Consider the following 16,533-nt stretch of genomic DNA (forward strand, 5'->3'; position numbering starts at 1 on the left):
TCCTGAAATTCCAAAATCCTGCCTTACGACCCTGGCGGCCTTCATACATTCTCTTCCCCGCGTTCCCACTTGTGAAACGAGCACAGTACCACTCCTATGGTGTATGTGAAATTCATATTTGCAAAGGACCTTGGAAAATGACTCTGGCCGGGTGGGTTTTTTTTTAATGATTTTAGTGAACAAAATGTAGGAAAACTAGGTGGGTACACCCAAGAGCTTTTGTAACCTCACAAGCCACTGTAGCTTTGCAGCCATAGTTACTGTGAGGCTGTCAGGAATTACATGCTTTGTAGTTGTAGGATCCTGGAAAAATCTTTCCACTCCCCCAGCTGCAGCCAGGAGTGTTCCGACTGATGATCCCAAGAGGATTATTTCATACACCAGCAATTACAGCAATTTTTTTTTAAATCTTCATTTCCATATGATAAAACTGGTAAAATCTTTTCAGTGGGAGGGACTAATGGTGGTTTTATTTGTCCTAATTAATTTCAATCTTTTGCAAGTAAATTTAGAGCAGACATTGTGTGATTTCTGGGTTTAGTCGGAAAAGTGCATTAATTGACTCCAAGTTCAAAATGTATAACTGCTCACCATTTGGAGGGAAATCGTCCCTAAAAAGCCATTTTTCCTGGTATAACTTTTAAGTGTTAAAATGAGACATTCCAGTAGGAAGAAGTCAGTATATTGCACTCTTCCAAGTGCTTAGTACAGTCCTCTGCACAAAGTAAGTGTTCAATAAATAGGATTGATTGATTGAAACAGTACTCTCAAAGATTTGATGTGGAGCCCAAGTGGCTTCTTGTAATTTCTTTCTGAAACCTTCCATTGTTCCAGATACCAGAGATCATTTTTTGACACATTCACAGGAAGGGAAGAATTTGAATGGCAAATCTTTCACTTTCCTCAACAGACATGTACATAAAGGCTTTATTAAACTTACAACTCATTTGTTTTCTCAGAAATTCAGATTTGAAACTGGCTCTTGAGGTTAGGAGCTGGAAAGCAGCTTTGGGCATGGATTAAATTGCCACCGTTCTGCTTAGGAGCTAGTGATGGACACTATAAACAGTCTACTAAGCATGACAAAAGCAAGTCTGAAATAAAACGGGCTCATTAAATGGAGGTGAAGTAATGACCAGTGGGTGAATGTGAGTTTTCATCCTAAAATGATTCTGTCCTTTGCCTTCCAACACGTTGGATTTCCAATTGTGATGGTTATGGGGTTAGTTCAGCTAGCCCATGCGTTGTTCTAGCACCTGCTCAGAATTTGGAAGTTGAGACACATTTTTAAGGGGGAAAAAATGGTGGAAATTTAGGAACTTCTGAGAGATTGAGGTAGAATAGTAACAGGGGATAATGGAGCAGAGCAGAAAGAAGCCTGCAGCTGTAAATACAAGTTGGTCTATATTTATCCAGGGGCTCTCGCACTGGTGGGTAGCGGAGATGGCTTTTCTACTCCTGCTCCTGGACAGGTGTTTCTGTAGCATAGTTCTGAACAGTTCTAACACATAAACGAGAATCACAGCTGCCAGTGATTGCCATTGGATAGAGCACTTAGAGGCCTTTCTTTTCAGTTGAAACCAATACTTTAGTAGAAAAATAACCTGGTTTTACCAGAACTCTTTTGATTTGTCACTTAGGTTTTGTATTAATCTGATAAATTGAATCTCAGACCTGGTTAACCTATGTAACTCCTTCCCGAAGACCCTAGTAACCCTCCTTCCCCATCATCTTCTCACCCCCGGTGACCCTGATAAAGTAAATCAATTATTGCTAGAATGGAAGTTATCCTAGAGAGCACCCCAAATTCCCTCCATCCAATTCCTCAAATCCAGTTCCTCCTTACCAGCTCTGTCTCAAGAGAAGATCCCCTCTGGTTTTAGGTTCTTTCCCTGTGCCTTTGACCCCATGCTTTCTTAATTTCTAAAAATACCAACACCCACTCTTCTGCCTCTCTGCCATTTTTATCAGTTCACCTTTTGATAGCTCCTTCCTTCTGCCTTCAAACACCTTCATGTGCTTTTAAAAAAAAACAACCACTCCAAACCCCTCTTTAGGTCCCACTGCCTCCTCCAGAAGTCTCCTGATCTCCCTGCTCCAGTTTCTGTCCACACTCCTCAAGTGGGGGCATAAAATTACTACCTCCGGGTCCAATCCTACAGGTCCACTCTCTACGATCTGGTTTTGGCACCCCTTAATTACTGTCTATGATCCTGTTGATCACCCCCTACTCCTGAAAACACTGTCAAACCTTGGATCATCATTGTGACTCTCCTCTTTTTTAAATTTTTTTAAAAATGGTATTTGTTCCTCTTATTCTCTGCTGTCTTTGATCCTATTGATCACCCACTACTCCTGAAAGCACTATCAAACCTTGGTACATCAATGTGGCATTCCTTTTTTTTAATTTTTAAAATGATATTTGTTAAGCGCTCAGTCAAGTGCTCAGTAAAGTCCTCTCTTCACAGGTGCTCAAGTGCCATTGGTTGATAGAAATCTGTTTATTAAAGAAGATATATATTTTCCCACCTATTTTGTGGTTGTAGTAAATCCTGACGAATCCCTTGGGGTGGGTGACTACAATGAAACCCCAAACCCTGAACCTTATCTTTCTGACACATTTAAACCTCAGTTGGTGGATTCCGTAGGCTACTTTCCTTCCCTTTTTGACTGGCTTAAATTTTAGCCATTTTAGTGTGAATCATGAGCCCTACCATAGAGTAGTCAAAGGAAGGGGAAAATCGTGAAATCCTAATCAGTCATTATTCCTTTCTGCTTCTAGAAAATGTGGGTGGAAGCAAAAGTTGAGTTGAATGGCTAAGATAAGACTTTTGGATAGTTTGGGGATTTGGGGATAGTTTGCGAGCAGCCTCATCTCCCATAACACGGTTAATTAAATGTTGATAATATTCATCTTTAGTCTTCCCAGAGTCAGTATGCTTTTTTTAAAGAGCTTATTGACTCATTTTCAGTTTGAATGGGATTGGGGCACGTGATCATTTTACCTCTGGGTTCAGCTCTGGGGAAAAGGATTGGTGGGGAGGGGATTGGGCATTTTACCTCAAGAATGGTTTTCTTTTGTCTTCAGAGAACTCTTTCCATGAGGAATTTGATCCGTTTTTAGTAACATAGTTTATTCTTTCATTCAGGACTGAATTGTAACTGCAGGCACATTGACAAGTAACCCTTTCAAGATGCATAAAAATCTGTTTCAAGTGAAGAGGCAGAAGGGAAGAAAAGAATGAAGTAAGAAAAGTTACATTTCTCAATGAGCGCCATGCCTCTGAATCTTGGAACCTGACCTTAACCCAAATGACCATTATTTTGTGTTCTCTTTATGTAAATTGAATTGATAAGAAAAGTCAAATCAGTTCATCCCAAGCATGTCCTCTTACGTGTTATGTGTTTTGGTCTCCTGTTTTTCCCTTCATTGAATTTTTCATGCTGGATTTTGGAGAGAATCCCTTCCCAAAAAGCAACATAAAGAGTGTGTAGGCTCAGAATGTGAAGGTTTGTGCAGTTCTTTCATAATGGGTGTTTCACTAGGCTTTCTGGATAGTGGCCATTAGAGGACCTTCAAGCATATCTTTGGCAGGAGAAAACAGGCATAGGTGCGTGGCATGGATGGAGGAACCTGGACCATTAAAACGGTTGTCCTTCTGGGAGGGTTTGTCAGGAAAATCACCTCTAGTTGTAGGAGAACTGAGTCTATTAGGGGTTTCATAAATAAATTTTAGTGAACTGAAATTTATCCATCTTGGCCAGGCTGCTTTAACTCATACCAGATCATACAGGCGTGGCTAAATTTGTTCCCTCTCTTAACTTTGAGAAGAAGAAAGCAACTGCCCTGCAAACAGGAAATTATTACAGTTTGGATTGCACTATCCCAATTAAGCAAGTAAGCTCACATTAAAGCTCATATTAAAATGTGAACCTCAAGTAGGACCAGGGACTGTGTCCAACCTGATTTTCTTGTGTCTACCCCAGCACTTAGAACAGTGCCTGGCATAGAGTAAGCGCTTAACAAATATCATTTAAAAAAAAAAAAACACAAACCAATTTCAAATTTATGCCTGTGATTTTGTGAGCACATTCTGTTTCTTAACTTGAAAATAAAACTTCTATTTTTGTTTCATTCAACAAGTGTCCAAGATACTAAATATCTAAATTAAATGCAAATGGTCCAAGCCTCAAAAATCCCAAACTTTGCAAGCCTGACAAACACCTCGTGAACTGCAAGCCTTCTGGGTCCTATTGGATGATCAAGCAGAAGGAAAAAGGGAACAGTATTCATTTAGATTGTTATAACTGAGACCATAAAGTTGAGGCTAGTGTTTCATAATTTTATTTGCGGCTGAGATGCCAAATATCTGTGAGAGTTCATATTCTGGATTCATCACATCTTTTATTGGGAATTACGGATCCTACATATAGGATGGTTTAATCTTTGTAAAACTTCAGTTTCTCATCCTCCAAAAACGTACATTTTGTATATGGCTTTAGAGTTCTTAACTTGCATTGCGCATTGACAAAGCTAGGTTTCTCCTAGCAATGCCGATAAGTCCGTCAACTGTAGCCTGCAGCAGAATCTCAGAGTACTGGAGGTTACCCCTGAACAGCCTAGGGAGTTTGACTATATCAGGATGAAACTTGTTCTCCTGCTCTTCCAAAACCAAGGATGGAAGAAGCAAGTCAAAAGAATCCCTCCAGGCCATCAGAGCCACAGAATGAATCCATAGGTTTATATACAGTGACTAACATGCTCCAAGTTGAATTTTGCAGATGATTGGCAGTTTTGGCTCCAGGTGCTATAACTGTTAGAGCTCATAACCATCTGTAGCAACCCTATCTCTGTACCGGCTCTCCAGGTGAGGAAAAGTGGCATGGTGAAATAGCAGAGGACCAGTCTAGGAGCCCGAGGACCCAGGTACAAGCCCAAGCTGTGCCGTTAACCTGCATGTGACCCTGAGCGAGTCTCTTAACTTCTGTGTGCCTCAGTTTCTCATGTGTAAAATGGAGTTAATAATACCTACCTCCTCTACCTACCTCACAGAGATATTGGGCTGAAGTGAACTTACTAACGTGAGAGTGCTTTGGGAATAAAAGCGCTATAGAAATCACCTCTAGGCTGTAAGCTTGTTGTGGGCAGGGATTGGGTCTACCAACTCTTATATTGTACTCTCCCAGGAGCTTAGTACAGTGCTCTGCACATACTAAGCACTCAGTAAACATCATCAGTTGATTGATCGAAAAGTTTTGTGAAGCTGAACTGCATGTGGTATGTAGGCATTTCCTAATTTGCTCCTTCTAAATTTGAAAAGAGGAAAGCAACTGCCCTGAAAAATCAGAGTAAAATGGGGAGGATCCTGTCCAGTGTGGGAAATTGAAGTATTTCCCAAGCGCTTACTGCTCTGCATGTAGTGAGCACTCAGTCAATACCACTGATTGATTGTAGGCTCTTCATGGTCAGGGAATGTGTCTGCCAACTCTTCTTGTAGTTAGTCCATCGTATTTATTGAGCGCTTACTGTGTGCGAAGCACTGTAGTAAGTACTTGGGAGTGTACAATACAGCAACAGACACATTCCTGCCCACAATGAGCTTACAGTCTAGAGGGGGAGTCAGACTAATATAAATGAATGTTACAGATATCAATTACCGGCATATTGTACTCTCCCAAGCCCTCTGGACAGTGCTCTGCACACAGTAACTGCTGAATATATGCCACTGATTGGTGGATGGATTGATTGAAATCCTTACTGCCAGGTAGAGCCAGCAACCCTAAAAGAGTCTGGAATACCAATGCAATGTAGAAAAAAATGGGGGGGGGGGCGGGCGGGGAGCATTTTTATTGTTCCCGTTCATTTCAGGGTTTAGTAGAATGACGTTTGGACTCTGAAAGCATTGCTTTTCCTCAGTGCCCTGTTCTTCATGTATCCTGTATCCCAAAAATTCATTCAATTGTATTTATTGAGCGCTTACTGTGTGCAGAGCACTATATTGGCAATCAAGCTGGGCTCAGGCCATAGCTGAGAGGTTGCTGCCGTTTTATTGCTCTGCTTTCCTTCTCTCTTGGCTCAGGCCTCCATTTTGGGGATCCCACCACTCTCCCCCCATCATCTGCTGTTTATCCAACTGCAACTAATGCCAGGGCCTGGGAGGGAAGATTGGGGCATGAATGAAAGGCACAGTACAGGGGGTTCCAAATGTTGGAGAGGTGAGCCAAGCATTGTCATCTGAGCCCTGGCCACTGATAAGTCGAACCATTTTGAACTCTATCCACTTCAGCTGTGGCTCCCCAGCATGGCTAAGAGAAAACATCGCCAATGCCACTTCGGTATTCTTTTTCTTAAATATTGAGTCTACTCCTGGCTCCAGGCAAACAAAGTAAAATAATCCGATCCTGCCTGTCGAAGCCCATTTGTAAGCTAACAAAGCAATGAGTGGAAACTGGTGTTTTCTGTGAGGAGATTCTGATACCCTCCTCTCTCAAACAACTTCAAACGGATTTGTGGAGATGAAGTCGCAGGTCCATGTTGTAACCCTGGAGCTGAAGAGACAGCAGCAAGAGAAACTGGGGCTCAGGGGCCTGGTGAAAGCAGCTGGAGTGGGTAGCAGTAATGACCCCCCAGTTCTGCTCCCTCCAGCCCCTTCCAAGTTCCCTTCCCTTCTATCAGTCAGGTAATGGTATATATTGAGAGCTCACTATGTGCAGTGATTGTGGTTTTTTTTAATATTTATTAAGTGCTTACTGTCAGGCACTGTACTAATCAGTGGGGTAGATAAAATCTAATCTGGTTGGACGTGTCCATGTCCCAAGTGGGATTCACAGTCTTAATCTCCATTTTACAGAAGCGGTAACTGAGGCACAGAGAAGTGAAGTGACTTGCCCAAGGTCATAGATCAGTAAGTGGTGGAACCGGGATTAGAATCCCCATCCTCTGACTCCCGGGCCCATGTTCTTTCCACGGGGGCGTGCTGCTTCTCCACACCAACAGTGACAGTGGCTGATATTACAGCCCAAGTGAAGTCCTGGAGCTGCCTAGCTGTCCCTGATTTTGCACTATTTTTTATGTTTTTTTGTTAAACACATTGTAATAATAATAATGATGGCATTTGTTAAGCACTTAGTATATGCGAAGCACTGTCGCTGGGGTAGATACAAGTTAATCAGGTTGGACACGGTCCCCGTCCCACTTAGAACTCACAGTCTTAACCCCCATTTTATGGATGAGGTAACTGAGGCCCAGAGAAATGAAGTGAGTTGCCCAAGGTCACACAACCTCCTTGCCACTGTGACCCTGGCTAGGAAGCTGGCAAAACCCAAGATCGAATCAGGTTGGCAAATAGACAACCCAGATGGGCTCAGGTGGGGACTCCCACAGTTTCCCCACCCCACCCAGTTGGAGTTGAGGGATGTCCAAGCAGTAGTTCTTGGCCACTGACCAGGGAAGTGAGTTCCTCAATAGCCCTCTTCTGTTTGTCTACCTCAAAGACCCTTTGCTAAAACCCAAGAGTTTAAACCACATCACCCCACATGCTGCTAGCCATCTTTTCACCCCGACTAGGAGCCCTGACCCTAACAGAATTTGCTGCCTTTTCTCCTTTATTTTTATGGAATTGGTTAAATTCATTCATTCAATCATATTTATTGAGTGCTTACTGTGTGCAAAGCACTGTACTAAGTGTTTGGTAGAGTACAATATAACAATAAATAGACATATTCCCTGCCCACAGTGAGCTCGCAATCTGGGGGGGGGGAGATAAACATTAATATACATAAGTAAATTAATTGAAGATATATGTATATATATATAGGGTCATGGGGCTGGTGCGGGAGGGAAATGAAAGAAGTGACCAAGTCAGGGTAACCTAGAAGGGAGTGGGAGAAAAGGAGAGGAGGGTTTAGTCAGGGAAGGCTTTTTGGAGGAGATGTGTCTTCAGTAAGGTTAAATGACTTGCCCAAGGTCACACAGCAGGCACGAGGCAGAACTGAGACTAGAACCCAGGTCCTCTGACTTCCAGGCCCATGCTCTTTCCACTAAACCATGCTGCTTCCTGAAGGGAATTGGCTGAGTTCATTGATTTCCCCTGTTTACCCACTATCAGAATGGGAGACCTCCAAACCAGTTTTCTGGGCTGGGTTCTCTGGGACATGTAAGGTAAGCTTGCCTTCACACTCTAGACTATAAGCCCATTGTGGCTAAGGTATGTCTATTATATCATTGTACTGAACTCTCCCAAGCATTTAGTAGAGTGCTTTGTACGCAGTAAGCACTCAGTAAATAGGATTGACTGACTGACTGACTCTATCAATCAGTAAAGAGGGGCTGGATTCACTGGTGGGGCAGGAATGGAGGGGTGGGACTTGGCAAAGCCCTGGGGTCCCCTCTTTCCCTGGTTTGAGGCTGGCCCACCAAAACCACAGACTTGGAGTCAGTCAAAAAAGTCTTCCTGCCTCTAATAATAATAATAATAATTATGGCATTTGTTAAGCACTTACTATGTGCCAAGCACTGTTCTAAGTGCTGGGGTAGATACAGGGTAATCAGGTTGTCCCCCGTGGGGCTCATAGTTTTAATCTCCATTTTACAGATGAGGTAAAGGAATCACAGAGAAGTGAAGTGACTGGTCACACAGCAGACAAGTGGCAGAGCTGGAATTAGAACCCATGACATTCTGACGCCTAGACCTGTGCTGTATCCACTACACCATGCCGCTTTGTCACAGCCCCCTCCTGCCAGCTCCAACTGCCCTCTTCATACTAAATTGCCGAGGCATTAAGTGGGCCAAACAAGATGAGGGAGTTTGTCTCAAGGAAAGTGTCCCCGGTTTTGGAAATCTCCTAGGAGCACTGAAAACACTGAATGTACCAGACGCTAGTCAGCATACACGCCAGTCAGTCATATTTATTGAGCGCTTACTGTATGCAGAGCACTGTACTAAGTGCTTAGGAGAGTACAGAATAGCAGTGTAACATACTCATTCCCTGCCCACAACGAGTTTTTAGTGTAGAGTGTCAAGCCCAGCCATGCTGATTGGCATAGGCCAGCCCACTGCGCTTCTTCTAGGAGCTTGAGATTCTCTCATGGGGGAGAATCCACCCTCACCACCCCTTCAGCTTCGGCTCTCCAGAGTCTCACATGGTTGCCCTGGGCCGCCATAGTCCTTTGTTTGGTGTATCCGTTCTGGGCTGGCTGTCCAGAACTCCAGCAGGGTCCCTGTGGTTCCCCCAATCTGGAATCCATGGTGGGAAGCTCGCAGGTCCTGCCCACTTCCTGTGCAGCATGAAAAAACAACAACAACAAAAAAACCATGGCTGCCGTCTGCTCCGTGCTATCGGTTAATCGTTTAAACCATGGTAATGTAACCAAGGAATCGCTTGGAGAAAAAACAGCATCGTGGGTGAGCAATCTGTCCTTTTACAAAAGGGATTCCGTTGCTTAAATCGCCAGCGTTGAAGACTTTCCGTGGCTGCTGGCAGCCCCTACCCACACTACAAAGTACAGATAACTGGAAGCTGCAGGGAAGCAGGGAAAAAGCTGACTGCCAGTAAGACTGGTTAATTAAGGACTCTTGTCTGGGACGTGGTGTGGTTGTGTTCGATCGCTCCAGGCCTCTGGTCTGTTCACTCAGTTCTCACTGTTGTGCACTGCTCTAGCAGCAGAGCCCGTCGTTCGAGAAATACCATTTTGAGGTTAAGAAGAAATCTCGTCTCGAGGATCTGGTAGAGTTAAAGGGACACTATTAGCCATCTGAAAGCGGCATGGCAGGCTGGTACAAGTTATAAATCTGCCATGTGCTTGGCTGCTGCTGTGAGTAACATCTTGAGTCTGTTTGAAAGTGCCCCTGAGGTGGGGTGTTAAACGGTGATTTCATTTTTCTACATGTCCTAGCACGTTAAATAGATTTTCTGTCATCTCTCCGGGACCTGTCTCTGTTCTATCAACGTGTGACAAGAAAGCAGCCTCTGACATTAGCTTCTGGAGTGCAATTAGCAATTGAATCCTATCAGAACTGTGAAACATTTTGAATTTTCACTGGGCACTGTGATACTAGAAAGAACTACTAAATAATACAATTCTATACACTAGACATCAGAAGGGTGGTAGACTACCGCTTCCCTTTACCATTAGCGTATCATTACCATTAAGAAATAGCATGACCTTGTGGAAAGAGCGTGGACCTGGGAGTCAGAGGACTTGGGTTCTAATTGCACCTCTGCCACGAGCCTGCTTTATTACCTTGGCCAAGTCACTTAACCTCTCTGTGCCTCAGTTACCTCACCTGTAAAATGGGGATCCCATCCCAGTTTTCCTTCCTACTTGGATTGTGAGTCATGTGTGAGACCGGGATTGGGTCTCACTTAAGTATCTTGTATCATCCCCAGCGCTTGACACACTGTAAGTGCTTAAATATCACAATTGCCATTATTGTTATTACGATTAACTGTGAACTCATTGTGGGCAGGGAAAGTCAGTCTATTGTTATATTGTACTCACCCAAGTGCTTAGTACAGTGGTCTGCACACAGTAAGCACTCAACAAATATAGGTGAGAGAATTAATGAATAATCTTTACCAGAGTTCAGTTTCCACTGAATAACGAAGGGGAGGGTAGTCTCTTCTTGTCATTATTATTATTATTATTCATTTTTATTACTTTTAATTGGTGTAAGGAAGGAATCCTATGCTTTTGAGAGCCTGGAGTCAGTTCTTGGAAAGCTTGCTTTATCATAACGGTCCTACCCAAATGATTTCAGGTCAAAATTTCATGCTGTTTTGTTCCCACCCGTTTCCTTTACTGGCTGTGACACACAGAGATTACGCCCATTGCTTGACTAACCTTTCTGACCTTTTGTTACTTGGCTATAAATTGACTTGGGTCTTTTGCAAAAACACAGTCAGAGGGGAAAAATCCATTGCTAAAACGCAGCCAACTCCTGCCTCAACGCAGAACAGTTTGTTCTTCGGGAGGAATGAGCCAGTTCAGTGAGCAGAAAAACATTGCCATAAACTGGCATTTTTTAAGAAATGCAGAGAAGGCCCGGGCCACAGTAGGATGGATTTCAAGCAAGGCCGGTCATAGACCATCTCGTGCTGTTTTGACCTCCGCAGTTTCTCCCTTATTCCGAGGTGGAAGAGGAGCAGTAGCCGCTTCAGAACTAACACAGCAGTCACAGGGAAGAGTCATTGTACTGGCAGGAATCGGCACTTTTTATAATGGCAGAATGGAAAACTGGGCTCGGAGGAGGAGATAAATGACACAGAACCCGGAACAGAGGGGGTTCAGCCGCCTGCAGAGATGGAAAGAACACACAGTTCCATTACAGTAAAACACTGGACGCTTCAGCAAATAATTAGCAATGCTCCGGTTGCGTATTGTCCAGTGGGCTGAAACAGTGGAAAATATTTTGCGTTCAAATGTTACTCAATGGTTTTGAAACATTTTAGATATTTTCCTGAATTTATGTCACGACCTAGTTAAAACAGGTCCTGTCTATAGATGTGTATAATTGGCCTGACCAGTGTTTCATGGAAGCATGGCTAGTGGATAGAGCCCAGGCCTGGGAGTCAGAGGAACCTGGGTTCTAATCCTGGCTCTGCCACATGTCTAATGGGTGACCTTCGGCAAGTCATTTCACTTCTCTGGGCCTCAGTTACCTCATCTGTAAAATGGAGATTAAGACTGTGAGCCCTATGAGGGACAGGGATTCTGTCCACCCTGAGTAGCTTGTATCGCTCTTAACGCTCAGGACAGTGCCTGGCAATAGTAAAGGGCTGAGTATACCATTAAAAAAAATTCCATTCTGCTGACAAGATTGACCAGTTCTTGAAGGCAGTGCTAAATATGATCATTTTCAGCAGCCCTCCCCGTCATCTATGACCTGTAACTTTTCTTCACTTCATCGCTGAGGCTAGCTGTCTCTGAAGATACTGTATCCGCTATTGTTTCCTGCTGAGGATGCTTTATCTTCTCTCATTCCTCCACAGCTCAGAGGGAAAGATGAAGGAAGATGGCTATCCCCTAACCTTTCAGTGCCCCTTCTGGGCCCTCTTGCCCACGCCATCATTCACTTTTGCGTCATTTGCAGTCCACCTGCTGCAGCTACTAACTGCCTTCTTCCTCCAGGAACCATCGTTGCAGCGCTGGATGAACTGCATGCCCTTCTCCCCTTCCTCCTCTCATCCGCATTATTTGCACTGAATTCCGGTCTCTGAATCTTCTCAAACTATGGGGCCTGGTCTCCTTAACAGCCAACCCCTTACTTAGGTGTTAGCAGTTCTTCCTCCTCCTTAGGCTGTGAGCCCCATGTGAGACGGGGGACTGTGTCCGACCCAATTTGCTTGAATCTACCTCAGTGCTTAGCACGTAGAAAGTGCTAGCAAATATAGCAGTTCTTATTAATTATTGGGTGCAGAGGTCTGTGTCTTGAACACTACCCCTTCCAACAACCTCAACTCCTTCATTCATTTGTCCCTCTTTCTGTGTCTCCTTTTTTCCAATGGTATTTGTTAATGATAATAACAACAATAGTACTCATTAAGTGCTTACCATGTGCCAGACACTGTACCCAACACTGGGGTAGATACAAGCTAATCAGGTTGGACACAGTCTATGTCCCATATGGGGCTCACCGTCTCAATCCCCAGTTTACAGATGAGGTAACCTGAGGCCCAGAGAAGTGAAGCGATTACCCAAGGTCACAGAGCAGACAAGTGGCAGAGCTGGAATTAGAACTTAGGTCCTCCTGGCTCCCAAGCCCTTGCTCTAACCCACTCGGCACATTGTTTCCTTCACTGCTCTCTCCTGCCAGTCCCCAGCCATGGCTTATCCCCTCGGTTCACTTCCCGGACTCTCTCGCTCTGGCAGTTGAGAGTTCTTGGTGGCGTTGAAAAAAAACCATGCCAACCTCTGCCAATGGAAATTCAGCCTCATATACTACAACTCCACTGAGAAGCAGCATGGTCCCATATTGGGAAAGCCACTCCTTACCCCCACCACTTATCCAGTTTTCATCCATAATTCTTGAACAAGTCAAATATACCAGCTGCTTCAGTATTCTTTCCTCTCCACCATTTCCTGTCCTCTTGACCCCTTGAAATCTAGATTTGTCCTCTTCACTCTCCCAAGACCACACTTTCCAATGATATCCTTCTGGGCTAAATCTTGAGCTCTTCTCTGTTTTAATCCTCCTCAGCCTCTTGGCTGCTCGGCATTTGTTGACCACCCCTCTTCCTCCTAAAACCTCTCTCCAGCCTTTACCAACAAAGTACTCTCTTGGTTCTTTTACCCTTCTAACTGTGCCTCATCAAAGTTTCCTTTACTGACTCAATCAGTCAGCCAATCGGTGGTATTTATCAAGTGCTTACTGAGTGCAGGGCACTGTACTAAGCTCTTAGGAGAGTACAATACAACAGAGTTGGTAGACATGATACCTGCCACTGTGAGTTTACAGTCTGAGGGGGAGACACATTAATATAAAAAAGAAAGTATAGGTACCTAAGTGCTGTGAGTCTGAGGATGAGATAAATACCAAGTGCCTAAAAGATACAAATCTAAAAGAAACAGTGTGACTTAGTGGATAGGACATGGGGCCGGGAAGTCAGAAAGACCTGAGTTTTAATCCCGGCTCTGCCACGTGTCTGCCTGTATCACCTTGGGGCAAGTCCCTTAACTTCTCTGGGGCCTCAGTTACCTTATCTGTAACTTGTCGATTGAGACTGTGAGCCCCGTGTGGGACAGGAACTGTTTCCAACCTGATTAACTCGCATCTACTCCAGTGCATAGAAGAGTGCTTGGTACATAGTAAAGCACTAAACAAGTACTGTAATTAATAAGTGCTGAACAATGCAGAAGGATGAGGAGTTGGAGAAGAAGGTTTATTGAGGAAGACATCTTGGGAGGAGATTTGTCCTTAATAAGGCTTTGAAGATGGGAGAGGCAGTGGCTCGGCATATACGGATTGGGGGGGGAATTCCAGGCCAGAGAGACGATGTGGGAAAGGGGTCGGCGGTGAGACAGATGAGATGGAGGCACAGTGAGCAAGCTGGCACATAGAGGAGTGAAGTGTGCAGATTGGGCAACACGTCTTTAAACTGTAGTTGTCCTGCATGGAGGGTCTTCTAGCTTCATGCACATTCTCTCAGGGAGCTCATCTGCTCACGTGGCTTCAGCTCTCACCACTATGCAGACAAGGAAAGACTGGCCAGCAGCTCCTGAGCCATCGTCCCTGCCCCTACCCGACCAAGGCCGGAGCCTCTAGGGACCGGTCGCCCTACTTGCCTGGAACCACAGTTCAAAGGGGCTGGCCTTCAATCACCCTGCCTCCGCCTACTTCACCTTGCTACACTCCCTACTACAACTCCGCCTGCATATGTTGTGCCTGTAATGCCAACTTACTCACTGTACCTCCATCTAGACTATCCCGCCCCCAATCTCTCCCCCACATCCTGCCTCTGGCCTGAAACCTCTCCCTTTTCATATCTGACAGACAATTACTCTCCCCTGCTTCATAGTCTTATTGAAGTCACATCTCCTCCTAGAGGCCTTCCTGGACTAAACTCTCGTTTTCTTTTCTCCCACTCCCTTCTGTGTCTCTCTGACTTGCTCCCTTTATTCATCTCCCCTCCCAGCCCCACAGCACTTGTGTACATATCCCTCATTCATTTACTGCTATTAATGTCAGTCTCCCCTTCTAAACTTAATAATGTTGGTATTTGTTAAGCGCTTACTACGTGCAGAGCACTGTTCTAAGCACTGGGGGAGATACAGAGTAATCAGGTTGTCCCACGTGAGGCTCACGGTTAATCCCCATTTTACAGATGAGGTAACTGAGGCACAGAGAAGTTAAGTGACTTGCCCACAGTCACATAGCTGACAAGTGGCAGAGCGGGGAATCGAACCCATGACCTCTGACTCCCAAGCCTGGGCTCTTTCCACTGAGCTACGCTGCTTGGTAAGCTTGTTGTGGACAGGAATGTGTCTGTTCTATTGTACTCTCCCAAGTGCTTAGTACAGTGCTGTGCACACAGTAAGTGTTCAATAAATACAATTGATTGATTGCTGCTGGGTGCCCACTTCCTTCTTCTCCTGCTCCCCCTAGCCCCTATGTGATAGCCTCTACTCATCCCTTGGACTGGAGAGGCTGATTTAAAAACTGAGTTCACAGAACAAAAATCTGGTGTTGAATCAAATCCCATTGGAGAATTCTCTAAAATATCATTTTGGGCACTCTTCTCTTTGGCACACAATTACCATTTCAAGTTTGGTCTCACCTTGAAATTTCTTAGGAAGGTTTTAATGCTAATCTCTTCATCTGGACATGTGGTTTTGTGCCTTGTTATTTGTCTCTGTATTAGGAAATCATTCAGAAAAATGAAGGGTAGAACTCAGAGGGGAGTTATCAAAGGGGAAGAGAGAAAGCCTTAGAGCTGAGCAGCACACATGTTTCAAAGATCTGGACTGACATTCTGTTGAAATATGGCAGCCGGACAGTGTCAGAGGAGGTAGGTTGCCAATAGTCTAAAGGTTATATTCTCCTAGTGACCTATTTTTATATCTGCATCACTTTAGCTTTCACTCACCCCTCTCTAGCCCTTAGTCATGCTTGCTCGCATATGCAACTGCAAGGAAAGTGACTTATCTTGCTGTTTATAGTGCACGGGTTTGTTAAAAAAACACTTTTTAATCATGACTTGGTGTTTGCTTAAGAGTGAAAACAAACAAAGCTTGGTATTCAGGTAGTCCTCAACGTCAGACGTTTCGAATGGAGGCAAACAGCACTCTTGGCATTTCTAAATTTTCACCCCATTTCAGCTTTACAGCACACTGGTTTGGGGTCTGCCCTAGCTTTTTTTATGGCATTAGTTTTATTCATATTAATGTCTGTCTACCCCTCTGGACTGAAAGCTCGTTGAGGGCAGGGAACGTGTGTGCTAATTCTGTTGTACTCTTCCAACCGCTTAGTACAGTGCTCTGCACATAGTAAGCACTCAATAAACACGACTGATGGATAGCTTTGGGGGGACAGGCAGAGGGGACAATATGGGAGGCATGGGTAAATGGAGAAGCAATTCAAACCATCTCCCCCTTTTCCTCCCACACTGTGCCTTAAGAGATCTGGGGATTGAATAGGTGGGGCTAGGAGGTGGGTAGAGAGTATTTGATCGTCAGATGTAGTTTATGGGAATCAACAAACAATCAGTGGTATTTACTCAGCACTCACTATGTGCAGAGCACTGTTCTAAGTGCTTGGGAAAGTATGAGAAGCAGCATGTCATAGTAGTTAAAACACGGGTCTGGGAGTCAGAAGGTCATGGGTTCTAATCCTGACTCTGATCACTTGTCTGCTGTGTGACCTTGGACAAGTCACTTCACTTCTCTGAGCCTCAGTTACCTCATCTGTAAAATGATGGTTGAGACTGTGAGCCCCATGTGGGACAGGGAGTGTCCAACCTGATTTGCTTGGATCTACTCCAGTGCTTAGTACTGGCACATAGTAAGCACTTAACAAATACCACAGTTATTATTAT

At 44.4% G+C, this 16,533-nt stretch overlaps 1 protein-coding gene across 1 annotated transcript in view; it reads left to right on the top strand.

Annotated features, from left to right (window-relative positions):
- Nucleotides 1-16,533, top strand: part of ZHX3 (zinc fingers and homeoboxes 3) — an 81,757-nt gene that overhangs the window by 44,474 nt on the left and 20,750 nt on the right. The window contains 1 exon segment of the mRNA XM_029070685.2: nt 3,150-3,246. The gene's annotated coding sequence lies outside the window, so the exon portion shown is untranslated.

Source organism: Ornithorhynchus anatinus, chromosome 8 (assembly GCF_004115215.2).
Source record: "Ornithorhynchus anatinus isolate Pmale09 chromosome 8, mOrnAna1.pri.v4, whole genome shotgun sequence".
Lineage (NCBI taxonomy): Eukaryota > Metazoa > Chordata > Mammalia > Monotremata > Ornithorhynchidae > Ornithorhynchus > Ornithorhynchus anatinus.